At 38.6% G+C, this 12,835-nt stretch overlaps 1 protein-coding gene and 1 non-coding gene across 6 annotated transcripts in view; one reads left to right on the top strand and one right to left on the bottom strand.

Annotated features, from left to right (window-relative positions):
• Nucleotides 1–2,271: 2,271 nt before the first annotated feature.
• LOC130917439 (P2Y purinoceptor 3) overlaps nt 2,272–12,835 on the top strand; it is a 70,820-nt gene continuing 60,256 nt past the window's right edge. For all 5 annotated transcript variants that reach the window (XM_057838836.1, XM_057838835.1, XM_057838838.1 and 2 more), the window contains exons 1-2: nt 2,272–2,380; nt 2,466–2,588. The gene's annotated coding sequence lies outside the window, so the exon portion shown is untranslated. The remainder of the gene's footprint in view (nt 2,381–2,465; nt 2,589–12,835) is intronic.
• Nucleotides 9,771–9,843, bottom strand: trnaa-agc (transfer RNA alanine (anticodon AGC)). Its single transcript has one exon. It is a non-coding gene; the product is annotated as a tRNA-Ala (tRNA).

Raw genomic sequence — 12,835 nt, 5'->3', positions numbered from 1 at the left:
CCCTTTAAATGATGTACCGCACGCAGGCTATTTTTAGACCGTGACGTCGCATCGTAAAGCGGAAGTAAAGCCGAAGTGGGACATTATAGACCCGCCCTCGCATAGACCAGTACTTCTCAAATAGTGGGGTGCGCCCCCCCCTCAGAGCGATGCCAGGGGGGGCGCGTGTGTCCTCGGGGAACATGCTTTTTTTTTTTTTTTTGCCGTACTGGAATAAAGTGTACTTGCACATCCACTCAGTGGGTGGCAGTGACGCTCTCATTTTCAGAGTGCGTGCAGTATTTTTTAACTAAGGAAGAGCACTCAGCACACAGAAAACAGATATGAAGAGCAGTGTGCCGCCGCCGTTTTCGAAAGCCGTTTTCCGACCGGACTCACTCACGCAGCGACCGTCTTGTCCTGTTCTCACGTCGCCGCCCGAGAAGTGCCATTTTCGGCTTGGGATCGTCACGACGACCGCCCTCACCTACGGTTCTACATCGGCCGCCGAGAATGCGCTTTTTTCGTGCCGTTTGCCTTTTAGCTTTGACTTTTAATACAGTGGGTGATGAGTAAAGACCACTGTTTACTGTGTCTAAAAATAAATATAGCGGACAGCCAGAAGCCAAATCAATTAAGACGCCACTTATAGACATTCGACCCCAATCTCATTGATAAGCCGCTTGATTGTTTTTCAGCGAAAACGTGCCGAATATTGCCAACAATCGTGCTGCTATGTCAGTGTTATATCAGTAAACCAGTGAGCATAGTTAGCATGCTCATTGCAAAATAACTCCACACCATTGCAAAGGAGGTAATACTGAGTGTGAGCAGCAAAAATAAAAACTGTCCTTCTGTCCAAGGACACTCTTTTTTTCTTTTATTCAGTTTTGTTTTTTCAGTCAAATTTTTTGGCATATTGTCCTCATGAGTGAATGTTTCTAATCAATTTGAATTTGTTATTATTTACTGATTTTATTACATTTTATTTTTCTGTATCAAATGGTCAAAATGTACCTTGAGTGTATTTTTACAGTTTGGATGTGACTTTTTTAAAATTAAGGCAAATTGATGCACGTCAAGTCTTCTCTGTTACAAACAAAACAATGCTAATAAAGTTATACTTTATTATAAGTTGATCTATGTTACTTTTTTTATTAGAAAAAAAGGACACAATGATAGGCAGATGCGTATTTATAATAGTAATTTTATAAACAAATGATACTATTTACAGTGGCAGCAGAGAGTTTGGGGGGGCGCGAAACATTTACATCTTCCTTGGGGGGGCGTAACAGAAAATAATTGAGAAGCACTGGCATAGACACAACGCAATTTTTGCTACTTTTCGCCGGTAATCTTTCAAAAACGAACATGCCGATCACGCATTGCTTTTTTAGAACTTGTAGAAATGACTACACATTATGACACATGAAGGATGTTTTCTTCATATGTTTCCGGAAACCAAAAACTCGGGAGGAAAAAATGTGAAGACCGAATCAACTTGCGCGGACTAACACCAGCTCGGTCAATCCATTCACATCTCATATGCAGTAAACATTATGTTGGGTTGGCATGGTCTTTCAGAGGACAAACAACATCTCCTTTGTACACGATTTCCATTCATTTCCTATTAGGGACAAACGGTGGCTTGTCCCTACTTAGCAACAGTAGCTAATGTCATGAATATTAATGAGCGGAAGTGACGTGTTGCTTGCGGTACGCCATTCAATCATCGGAAAGTCAATTACATGTGATGACATTTTTCTGTTGTCATTCTTATGTTGAGGCGGCAAAGGGAGAAAAATGGGTAAAAAGTAAGTGATAGATTACTTTTAAAGTAACTTTGTTACTTTGATAATGAAGTAATCAGTAAAGTAACTAGATTACTTTTTTGAGGCGTAATCAGTAATTAAATTACTTTTTTAAGTAATCTGTGACAACACTGGTAAATACATTTTGAATTGATCATTTAGCTTATCAGTTAATTAGATTCATATTCGTGAGAAATGTAGCCCTGACCCCCGTTCACCCAATCTGTTTTGTCTTATTAATGTCCCGTCTCCAGCAAAAAGCGTACATGCAGCTTATGCTGTTATATTGTCCCTACCATTACTGAGACCAAACCCAGACCCGTGTAATATACACAGGCATACAAAAATTAATGTAAAAAATATTTAAAAGCACGTTTTCCTTTGAACGTCGACACTGACGATGCAATAAAGAAGTATACACGCATGCAAGCACGCGTACACAAGAGACGCGTTGTAACAAGAAAGATTTTTTTTACGCATGCGCGGTCACGGTGACCGACCCGTCCTCCAGTCAGTCACATCGCAGTCAGTAAACGGCGGAGTCGTGTGTACACCGTTCAGTATTCTAAACGTGCTACGTCTCTTTAAAGGTAGGACAGTTCCAACCGTCTTTAAATTGTAAAACAATTGCATTGTAAGTTGAGTTATTGACACATTTTTCTCCCCCTCCGTCAGTCTTTGTTATATTTGGAAAGTTGAGACGAGCAAGAAAGCCTCTCAGCAATGGTGGCAAAACCGTCAACCTGTTGATGCTGCCACTTTTTTTTCTTACTTTCCCTTTTATGACTGGCAGTCAAGGTAAGTGTCACGCTTGTTATGTTTGCCTGTATTTGTTGAAATATTTGGTATTGTGTTTTTTACATAACAATGACATGACTGTGATGCTATTGTAAACAGACTAGGAGCGCGCCAACACGGGAGTATATATAATGTATACGTATATATATTTTTATTTCGTGGTCAGGGACGTCACTTGACCAAATACAATACTGGGGCACTGGCAAGCAAAAAACAAAAAACAAAAAAACAAAATAGCATTTATCTATAATAACAAGTAGGAAATAGGGCTTTAAACTTTATATAATCAAACCAAAATACAGTGGTACCTCTACATACGATCGCTTCGACACACGAACTTTTCGACATCCGACGTAAAATTTGACTCGCCATTTGTTTCTACATCCGACGACATGCTCGAAATACGACGACAATGGCAGCACCGCAGACGAATGCACGGTGGATTTTCTTGTGTGACAAATCAACACTGGTTTCAGAAAAGGTTGGTACAGGTGGTGAAACAAGGAAAAAGTTGACGCTTACCTTCTAAATGAAGATGCAAATGACAGAAAAATATGAGCGTAGGGTGGGCATCCTTGAAATGGCTCAACAATACATCTCCACGGTCCTCCTCCAACCATTGTTCGCCAGTCTTTATAAGTTAAGCTGACAATTCTTATTGTGGTAACATCTCCAGAGAAATCGCCAACTTCGCCACGTTTTTATCATTTATTTCACAACTTATTCAAAACAAAAACACCTTCTATCTGCCGCAATTGACGTTGTTCTCAAGAAAATATTCAAAGTGAAAGTGAAACTCAAGCTCACCGGTCTGTCTCTGGCAGTCAGCGCCGCGGTGCGTTCAGGGTCAGCAAAAAACGTCCGCCACATTAGAACCCGATTCGTTACATTAATACAGGAATTATTATTATTATTATTATTATTATTCCGATTTTGATTTATAATTTATTTGTTTTGCTATGTGTAATTGCCATTTGTAGTAGTACCAGCAGTATTTTTTAAGGATTTAGTGAAGGTTTTTGGGCTGTGGAACAAATTAATGGAATTATAATGTATATGTACATACGACCATTTCGACTTACAAACAAGGTCCTGGAACGGATTAACTTCGTATGTAGAGGTACCACTGTACAAGTTTCTGTAAAAAAGTGACGGTTTTTTGTTTTTCTGCTGTCATATTCAAAGTCAAAATTGCTTGATGTTAGTCAATTCACCTCTTCATCAAATTCCTTCACCTCTTCCTACACTCAGCTGCTCTACTTTGTCTGGATAGAATTGGGGACATAACACTGTAACTGTTATGCAATTAATCAGTGTTACTGGTAGGATTATGGATGTAGTTAAACCTTCAACACCGGAGCACATTTTGTCCAAATTTTCATGCCTTTGATGTTGCCTTTATATTTTAAAGAAAAAAATTGTTCAAAATGGCCAGGTTGGGTCGCTTTTTTCAGGACACCATAACCTTCATGTCCAAACTGTTGTTTTCTTCACTGACCAATTATAATCAACATTTTGGACCCAAAACCGTGCACAAAGATAGATACTAAACCCCACATTGCTCCTGGTGCTGCGTCACCAGTGGGTGGATAGGGATGTAGGGTAAAGCGCTTTGAGGGCCTTGAAGGTGGAAAGGCGCTATACAAGTGCAACTCCATTTTAGAGTTGTCCCGACTAGTCGACGTGTTCGACGTCATCAAAGATGTAAATGCATTGACGAGCACAACGTCCCGTCGACGGTTAATGAAGGGCTAAAAAAATATATGTGTGGAAAGTAGAATGTCGGACGCTCAGCATGCAAGCGAGGAAAGCAGCACAAAGCCAAAAAAGTGCACCAGAGTGACCAAAACATTGACTTATTTCAACGAAACAAAGGAGGGTACACTATTGTGTCCTGTCTCTTCAATGCCAAGCTTGGCTGCACTTCGGCCGTTAATGAACATCTAAAGCGCCTTCACCCAGTTGTAATTTTGGAAGACTACAGGAGACAACAAGCTCGCAGTTCGTAAGTCCATATAACGAACTAACATTTTATTATTGAAGTTGCTAAACTTGTCATGATAGGCAATAAGTCCATTTATCGCATGGTAAATAAAAATGAGGGCTATAATTTTCACGGCTGCGTTTTACCGCCGGGTGCGCGCGTGCATGCATATATTTGTGCGTGTGTGTACACGTGCGTGTTGATGGTGTATGAGACTCCAGTTTATTTCACAGATGTTTACTGGTCATCAACACGCTGTAAATCAGACTTCATGTAGATGTAGTGTAGTGCATCTGTAGTGTGTAGTGCAGTGTAGATGTGTCTCCTTATTTCATATAAGGAGACACATCTACTGTATATTAAACACTGTAAACGTTAGCATTGCTACATTGAGGCTAATGGGGAAAAAAGACAACCTAGTTTAGCCTGCTATAAAACATTGGCAGTCTCCTCCAAAAAGGCAAACTTGTGGTTAAAAGGTGATACTTCAAACACGAAAAACCGCTGGTTAACAGCATTTGCAAACAAAAAAAAAAGGTTTGGGTCTATTACTGACACCACATGCAATGACACAAACTGCACTTTTTTTTGCAGAGTGTAAAAAGCCTTCGGTCAGCTGTTTAGCGAACATACTTCCGGTAAACATTTCAAAATAAAAGCATGTCATGTTCGTCATATAAATAACGATTTCTGGAGTTAATCTTACATACTTCGGAATTCAGATTCTACACTAAGAGTAGCTTTAAAATGACACCTTTTGTGAAAATTCTGATTGGCAATGAATAATTATTCTACAGCTATTATATAAAGTAGTATACTATAATATTAATGCTAGATATTTTTTTAAGAATTGTTTTGAATCATGTTGGAAAGGCGAAGTCAGTGTTCTGAATCTGTTTACATTCCATTCTTTTGCACTAGTTAATGCTATTAGCATTTGACCTCATTGTTTATTTGCCATTTATTGTTGTTATTTACGTGTTTATTTGTACTTTAATAAAGAATTTAAGTGTTCCAAAATGTTTTTGTGAATTAATAAGCGTAATCAAAAATTTGATTGCTAAAAATTAGATTAGTCGACTAATCGTAAAAATAGTCAGGTGACTAATCGGGGGAAAAATAGTCGTTTGGGACAGCCATAGTTGTACAGTGTACCGGAACATATTTCCTCCACACCCTTCTCACCCATTTTCATGCCTAAGTATTACTCCATTTACCAAAGTAAAAAAGAGCTTGAGAAAAGTACAGAGAGGTTCAACTACAGAGAAACAATCGATACCTTTTTTCAGAAAAAGTTTCTCCTAAACAAGTGCTTCTCAATTATTTTCCGTTAGCCCCCCCCCCCCGAAAACGTAAATGTTCTGTGCCCCCAACCCCCACCCAACTCTGCCGCAACTGTAAATATACTGTAGTATCATTTGTCTATTAAATTCTTATTTACCGTATTGGCCCGAATGTAAGACGGCCCTGATTATAAGACGACCCATCTTTTTCAAGACTCAGGTTTGATAAAAGACTTTTTGAACACCAAATTAATTTTTATACAGAAAATTACAGTACATCTGAAACAAATGATTACAACAATATATTTGAGTGAAAAAGCATGTTAATTTGCCTGATTAAAATCTTAATATCTGAACATTTAAATATGTAAACTAAAGTACAATCACATTCGTAAATGAATGGCTTCTGGTTTTTGAAATGTAAATAAACCAATCTATTGTTATAAAACAACAAAATTGCAATAACTGCATTAACCATCAAAGTGAAGTCTAACTGTAACTGTAGTCTTGGATCAAATCTGAATAAGGAAAAACATTTCAATAAAATAATGCAAACTGGTTAAACTTGAAAGTAGCTGAGATCTGTCATGACAAAACACAACTTCAATGATATCTGGCGCCATCTAGCGTCGTGAATGGGTATAATGTCAGGACCGCGAATATAAGACGACCCCGCTTTTTCAGTCTTATTTCAATGCAAAAAAACACCGTCTTATATTCGGGCCAATACGGTAAGCACACCTCTGAATAACATTGTACCCTTTTTAATATTAACCCTTTAACCCTTTTGGCCGAATCTGCATGCCTTTGATGTTGCCTTTATATTTCAAAGAAAAAATTGTTCACAATGGCCAAGTTGGGTCCCTTTTTTCAGGATATCTTGAACTTATACACATATATTTATTTTATTTTTTGCTAACGAGCAAAAATTAAACTGCCATCATATAAACATGCATTTTAGTGCATAATATTTATGTGCTTATTTCTTACTGATCTGAAAAAAAATTGTATAAAAGTGCTGAGAACAATCTTTACTGTTTGTAAAGTGAGGCGGGGCACACTGTTGATTGCTACAGCTTCTCTTAGCAGCAAGGTTTACTACATGAGCATGACATCCTATTTATGGTCCGAATCCATCTGTGTCACGTACTGAATTAACAATATTTGCAACATTATCTATAGTCACTGGTATGGATTGATTTGACCTTTTTAACTTTTCACTGTTACATTCAGTCATGACTGTTTAGAATTCATTGATGTAGTATATGGACTACGTGTCCCACAATCACTCTGGGCTCACGTAGCCAATGGCATGGGACGTAGCACATCTAGTTTGCTATTTCATGATATCTAGTGTGTGCGCGCATTAAAAAAGTTAGCAAACACCGCTGAAGTCACGTCTGCTCATTACTGCACAGCACCAGCATATGACAAAGCGAGGTTGTTCGTAGCAGCCAAGTCGGTAACAATGTTTTGGCGGACTTCGTTGTAAATATCTGGCGTTGTGCCGAAAATAGCCGTCCCGCGGGAAATGTCACCCTTGACTAGAGCAGCCACACGTCAACAACACCGGCGTGCCGGAGATGGTCCACAGTCAAGCACTGACGTGGCCGGTTTACGTTGAACAATAGGATATAATGGGAACGATTGGCTCCGGCGCTATTTATTGCCGGACCTGGAACGAAGATGCATTTTGCGCAGTTGGTAACAAAGAATCCGAACTTTTAACAGCACGTCTGCCGCACGCGCGCACGCACATGCACGCGAGGCGATAATTGCAGCGGAAAAATTACCGCCTTCATTTTTATTTATCGTGCGATAAATGAAATTATTGCATATTGCGACAGGCTTAGGTACAACCCCAGCTTTCTTAGCTGGCTTTGGAATTGGATGGGGAGCTTCATTCCCAATTCGCGCGTCCTCATACTCTTTTAAAACACCATCAAAGCGATTGACATCTTTGAGGTGGCTCATTAAGATGTGCTGTATGGTGTTAGTTCGACACTTTTTTTCGGCTTTGCATTTGTTACAGATTGCGAGTGAAGCATTTTCCACTGATAACTTGAAAAAAATCCCACACGACCGACGCCAGGCTGCAGACTGCCGTTGTTTGAGCGTTATGTCACAGAAGGGAGCGCTTGATTTGTGGCACAGCTCCCCCTTCCTACACAGCATACAGTCACTGATACATTGAACTGGCAAAACAGGAGTGGAAACAAACGCACACATCCCAATCCACCGACACCGTGCCAAAAATATTATACTGTATGTTATCAGGCCTATTAATAATGTTATTGTATTTATTGGGATGACGTCATAATTCCTATTATCGGACCGATAATTATTGGACCAATAATTATCGTGTACCTACAGTACAGGTACGTAAAACCTTTACACAAGTAAAGTAATACCAATTTCTTTTCCATTACATTACATTACAAAACTGCATTGTAGTATCTGTCTTTCAGACGTCATTGGCAGATAAACTTTATTCAGTGATTGACGTCATAATTCCTATTATCGGACCGATAATTATTGGACCAATAATTATCGTGTACCTACAGTACAGGTACGTAAAACCTTTACACAAGTAAAGTAATACCAATTTCTTTTTCATTACATTACATTACAAAACTGCCTTGTAGTGTCTGTCTTTCAGACGTCATTGGCAGATAAACTTTATTCAGTGATTCAAAAGTACAATATTTCACAACCAAGTTGTGTGTGTGGAAACATGCCTACAGTCTGTGTTTTTAAAAAGTGCGTGTAGATGTCCGTGTCATATGGAGTTTTTCATAATATGATTTCACAATTCCTAAGTAAGGGAAGTGTGCCAGGACACTGTAGAACATGTTTCTACACTGAGCCAATAAGTAGGAACTGATTCATAATGGCTCATTTACAACCATTTCTCTGCCTTTTAGAGCAATTAAAAAAGCCAGTGATATCACTGTTAACAATATTGCTTGATCATTCTCCACCAGTGCTTACAAATCCATTCAACTGTAGTAGGGCTGCAGCTATCAATTTTTTAGTAGTCGATTAATCGATGAACTAGTTAGTTTGAATAATCGAGTAAACGAATAACATGAAAAATTAAATTAAAATACCTGAGCTGAGCCTCAAACGGTATAAAAAAAAAAATCTATGAACAACAAAAGAACAATTGGCTAACTTACATAGCAAAAGTCCGCTAGCTTAAATACTATAAAATGCTAATGTTTTTTTTTTTTTTTTTTTACAATGCTCGTAACAAATGGTTCAGACACACATTCCCACAAAAAACTGGCTAAATGTGCCTATAAACTAAATTATGAATGCATAAAAAACATTATCTCAAACAAAAAATTTACATTTGTCTTAACAGGGAGCAGTTGGATTCAGCCATGTGAAGCAGACCAGAGGGCAGTGTATCCACCCTAATCGATAAAGCCAAATGCGAACACTTTCAAAATAAACCATTACAACGCCACTTTAATTAAACGAATATTTGAAGCAATAAAATTTAATTTGAATATTTTTTACTAATCGAATACTCGAGTTAATCGATTAATCGTTGCAGCAATAAACTGTAGTAAAATCAAGTAGAGAATAGTTGTTTTGTCTCATTTGAGTATGCAAAGTGAAGTCCTTCTCACTGTAGTAGTGGAAAGCAGTAACTCAAAACCAGAGGTTTAATTTCTGTCCTCAAAGAATGTCATCTCGACACTGTTCTGCTTTCACCAACACGGCTGAGAAAATGAGAAGCCAAAGTGGTGAAACAGCTTTTTGTTCCTTTAGAGTCTTCATGGGCAAATTACGAAGCAAAACAGGAAACATAGCTAGCTTCTTTGCCAATTGAACAAGGCCCAGCAAAAACAGTTTCAAGACACACTTTCAATGTCTTGTGTTCAATACAATTGGGAAAAGATTGATTGGAGGATGCGGGCATCGATCCCGCTACCTCTCGCATGCTAAGCGAGCGCTCTACCATTTGAGCTAATCCCCCGTGAAATGGGTGGGGCCCCCACTCATAAACGTGGCTCGGCCAGGTGTCACATTACTGGGGGGACGGCATGATAGCCAGCCTGACTGGGGGGAAGGGAAGAGAGAGAGGGAGTAATGGGGAAAGGAATGAAAAGAAAATTGGGCAGATGTCTACGCAAACAGCAGAAAAGACGAGAAGTCAATGGGAGGACGGGGGTGGGATACGTCACTAGCTGGAACCGCTAGCCAGAACAGCGGTGACTTGCAGTCACGTGTTTGTTTTTGTTTCTTTTTCAACCAACTCTTTAACCTCTTTAACACAATTTGTCATTAATTTTTTTTTGTGTTGTGTGTTTGTTTGGACCCTAAATATATGTACTAGTAAGGAAAATTTTCAATTGCAGTTACACTAAAAATAAAAAATGTATAATTGTAAAATAATTTTTGGAAAATTGCAGTTTTGCAGCTCCACAAACATACACATTTACAATGTAACGTTAATGTTAAAAGGACATTTATGTACCTCCAGCATAATGTCATTTCAAACAAATACCAATTTTACAGGACCACAAATATAACAAAAATAAAACCTGGAAATTATTCAACAACAAAAAATATCAACATTATGCATATCCAAAAATATTTATTATAAAAGAAAAACTGGGAATTATTCACATCTAAAACTATTTACAAAATGCAATTTCAAGCATTCATTTTCCTCACGAGGGTCGCGGAGGTGCTGGAGCCTATCCCAGCCAACTACGGGCAGTAGGCAGGGGACACCCTGAACTGGTTGCCAGCCAATTGCAGGGCACAAGGAGACATTCACGCACACACTCATACCTACGGACAATTTAAAGTGTTCAATCAGCCTACCATGCATGTTTTTGGGTTGTGGGAGGAAACCGGAGTTCCCGGAGGGAACCCACGCAGGCACGGGGGGAGAACATGCAAACTCCACACAGTAAGGCCGAAGCCCGGGATTGAACCCTTGATCTCAGAACTGTGAGGCAGATGTGCTAACCACTAAGCCACCGTGCCGCCACAGTTTCAAGCAAATATTTAAAATAAGAAAAACATGACAATTATTAACAAGCAGCTAAAGTTATCATTTAGTTTTGAAAAAATGGCAAAATATTTCCACATAGACTTCATAATACTTGACATGACCCGGGAAACGGAGCCGATCCGTAGGGGGCGTATTTTCAAAAAATTCAAATATTTTCAGAACCAAAGCTGCTCCCGACCTAAAACCAAAACAGGCACCTACCTTAGCCATATACAGTATGAGTCTCCATGAGCAGCGGCATCAAAAAATTCAAAGTCGTTCGCTTATAAAATCCTGATTATTTTTATTGATGATTATTAGTATAACAAAACTTAAAATGCCTATAAAATTTCTCAGATTTTACACTAGATGCACAAAAATTAGCAAATGCAGAGATAATCACCTATATTTTCAGGATCAATAGCAATGTTTGGAGTCGTTTCTGCAAGTTCCATAGCAGCAGTGTTTGATTTTTTTGAAAGATTACTGGACAAAACAAGCAGAAATAACATGGTTTGTATGCGAGGGCGTGTCTATAATGCCCCACTTGCGCGTTACAATGACGACGTCACGGTCTAAAAATAGCATAGTACCCTTTTGAATGAGGCCCACCAAAAAGTTTCCCGCCACATTTTCAATGTCTGTATTTCAATACAATTGGCAAAAGATGCATTGGAGGATGCGGGCATCGATCCTGTTACCTCTCGCTTGCGCCTGCTGCAATCTGCTGTTAGAGCAAAGTAAGCCCAAGTAAACCCAAAAAGTAAGCCAATCAGCGCAGACCTCACTGTAAGTACAGTGGGGCAAATATGTATTTAGTCAACCACTAATTGTGCAAGTTCTCCCACTTGAAAATATTAGAGAGGCCTGTAATTGTAACGTTTGACTAAATACTTATTTGCCCCGCTGTAAGCTTAAACGGAAGCCCAAAAAGTAAGCCAACTGACCTATCAACGCAGACCTAATGGTCTCTGGTAAGCCAATCGCGGGCTGAGCCAGAGGGTTTATTTATCGTTCGCGCGCTGATTGGTCAGTTGGTCAGTTTTGTTCTTACTTTGGGCTTACTTGACAATGAGGTCTGTGCTGATTGGCGCACTTTTTGGGCTGATTTGGTCTTACTTTTCTCTAACAGCAAAACTCGGCCCGGCCTAGTGTCATATTACAAGTGACTGCTTCACACTCAACATGCTTTGAGAAGTGAGACAGGAGAAGACAGAGATATAAATGACAATGACTTTTTTTTTTTTTTTTTTTTAGAAAGAGCTTTTTCCGTTGGAAATTCTTGTGAGTGAATAAGTGCTTAAATCACTGAATTCTTTATAGATATGGATGTAAAACAGTCTCGATTCTTGGTTTCAAGCAAAAAAAGTGCAGTTAGCGTTTATTTTATGTAAATATGTCAAAGTACAATGCTATTCTTTTAGTGAATGTAGCTAGAAGCCCACTGATGTAAACAGAGCTTTTCCAGTGAAAATTCTTGTGAATAAATGCTTAACTACCCGAATTCTTTTTAGATATGGACGTAAAACAGTCTGTTTCTTGGTTTAAAGTAAAAAAAAAAACAAACAAAAAAAAAAGTGTAGTTAGCGTTTATTTTATATAAATATGTCAAAGTACAATGCTATTCTGTTAGTGAATGTAGCTAATGTACCCTGATGTAAACTGAGTTTTCCGGTGAAAATTCTTGTGAATAAATGCTTAAATCCCCGAATTATTTATAGATATGGACGTAAAACAGTCTCGATTCTTGGTTAAAAACAAAAGAAACCACGCAGGTACCATTTATTTTACATAAATATGTCGAATGTGCGGCTCGTCTTTAATTTCATTGTGGCACCGCCTTACCACAAGTCCACAACAAAGAGCTTTTTATGTTGAAATTCTTGTGAATAAATGCTTAAATCCCTGAATTCTTAATAGATATGTATGTAAAACAGTCCCGATTCTTGATTTAAGGCAAAAAAAA

The sequence above is a fragment of the Corythoichthys intestinalis genome, chromosome 6 (assembly GCF_030265065.1).
Source record: "Corythoichthys intestinalis isolate RoL2023-P3 chromosome 6, ASM3026506v1, whole genome shotgun sequence".
Classification (NCBI taxonomy): Eukaryota; Metazoa; Chordata; class Actinopteri; order Syngnathiformes; family Syngnathidae; genus Corythoichthys; species Corythoichthys intestinalis.
This window is presented reverse-complemented; position numbering and strand designations above follow the sequence as displayed.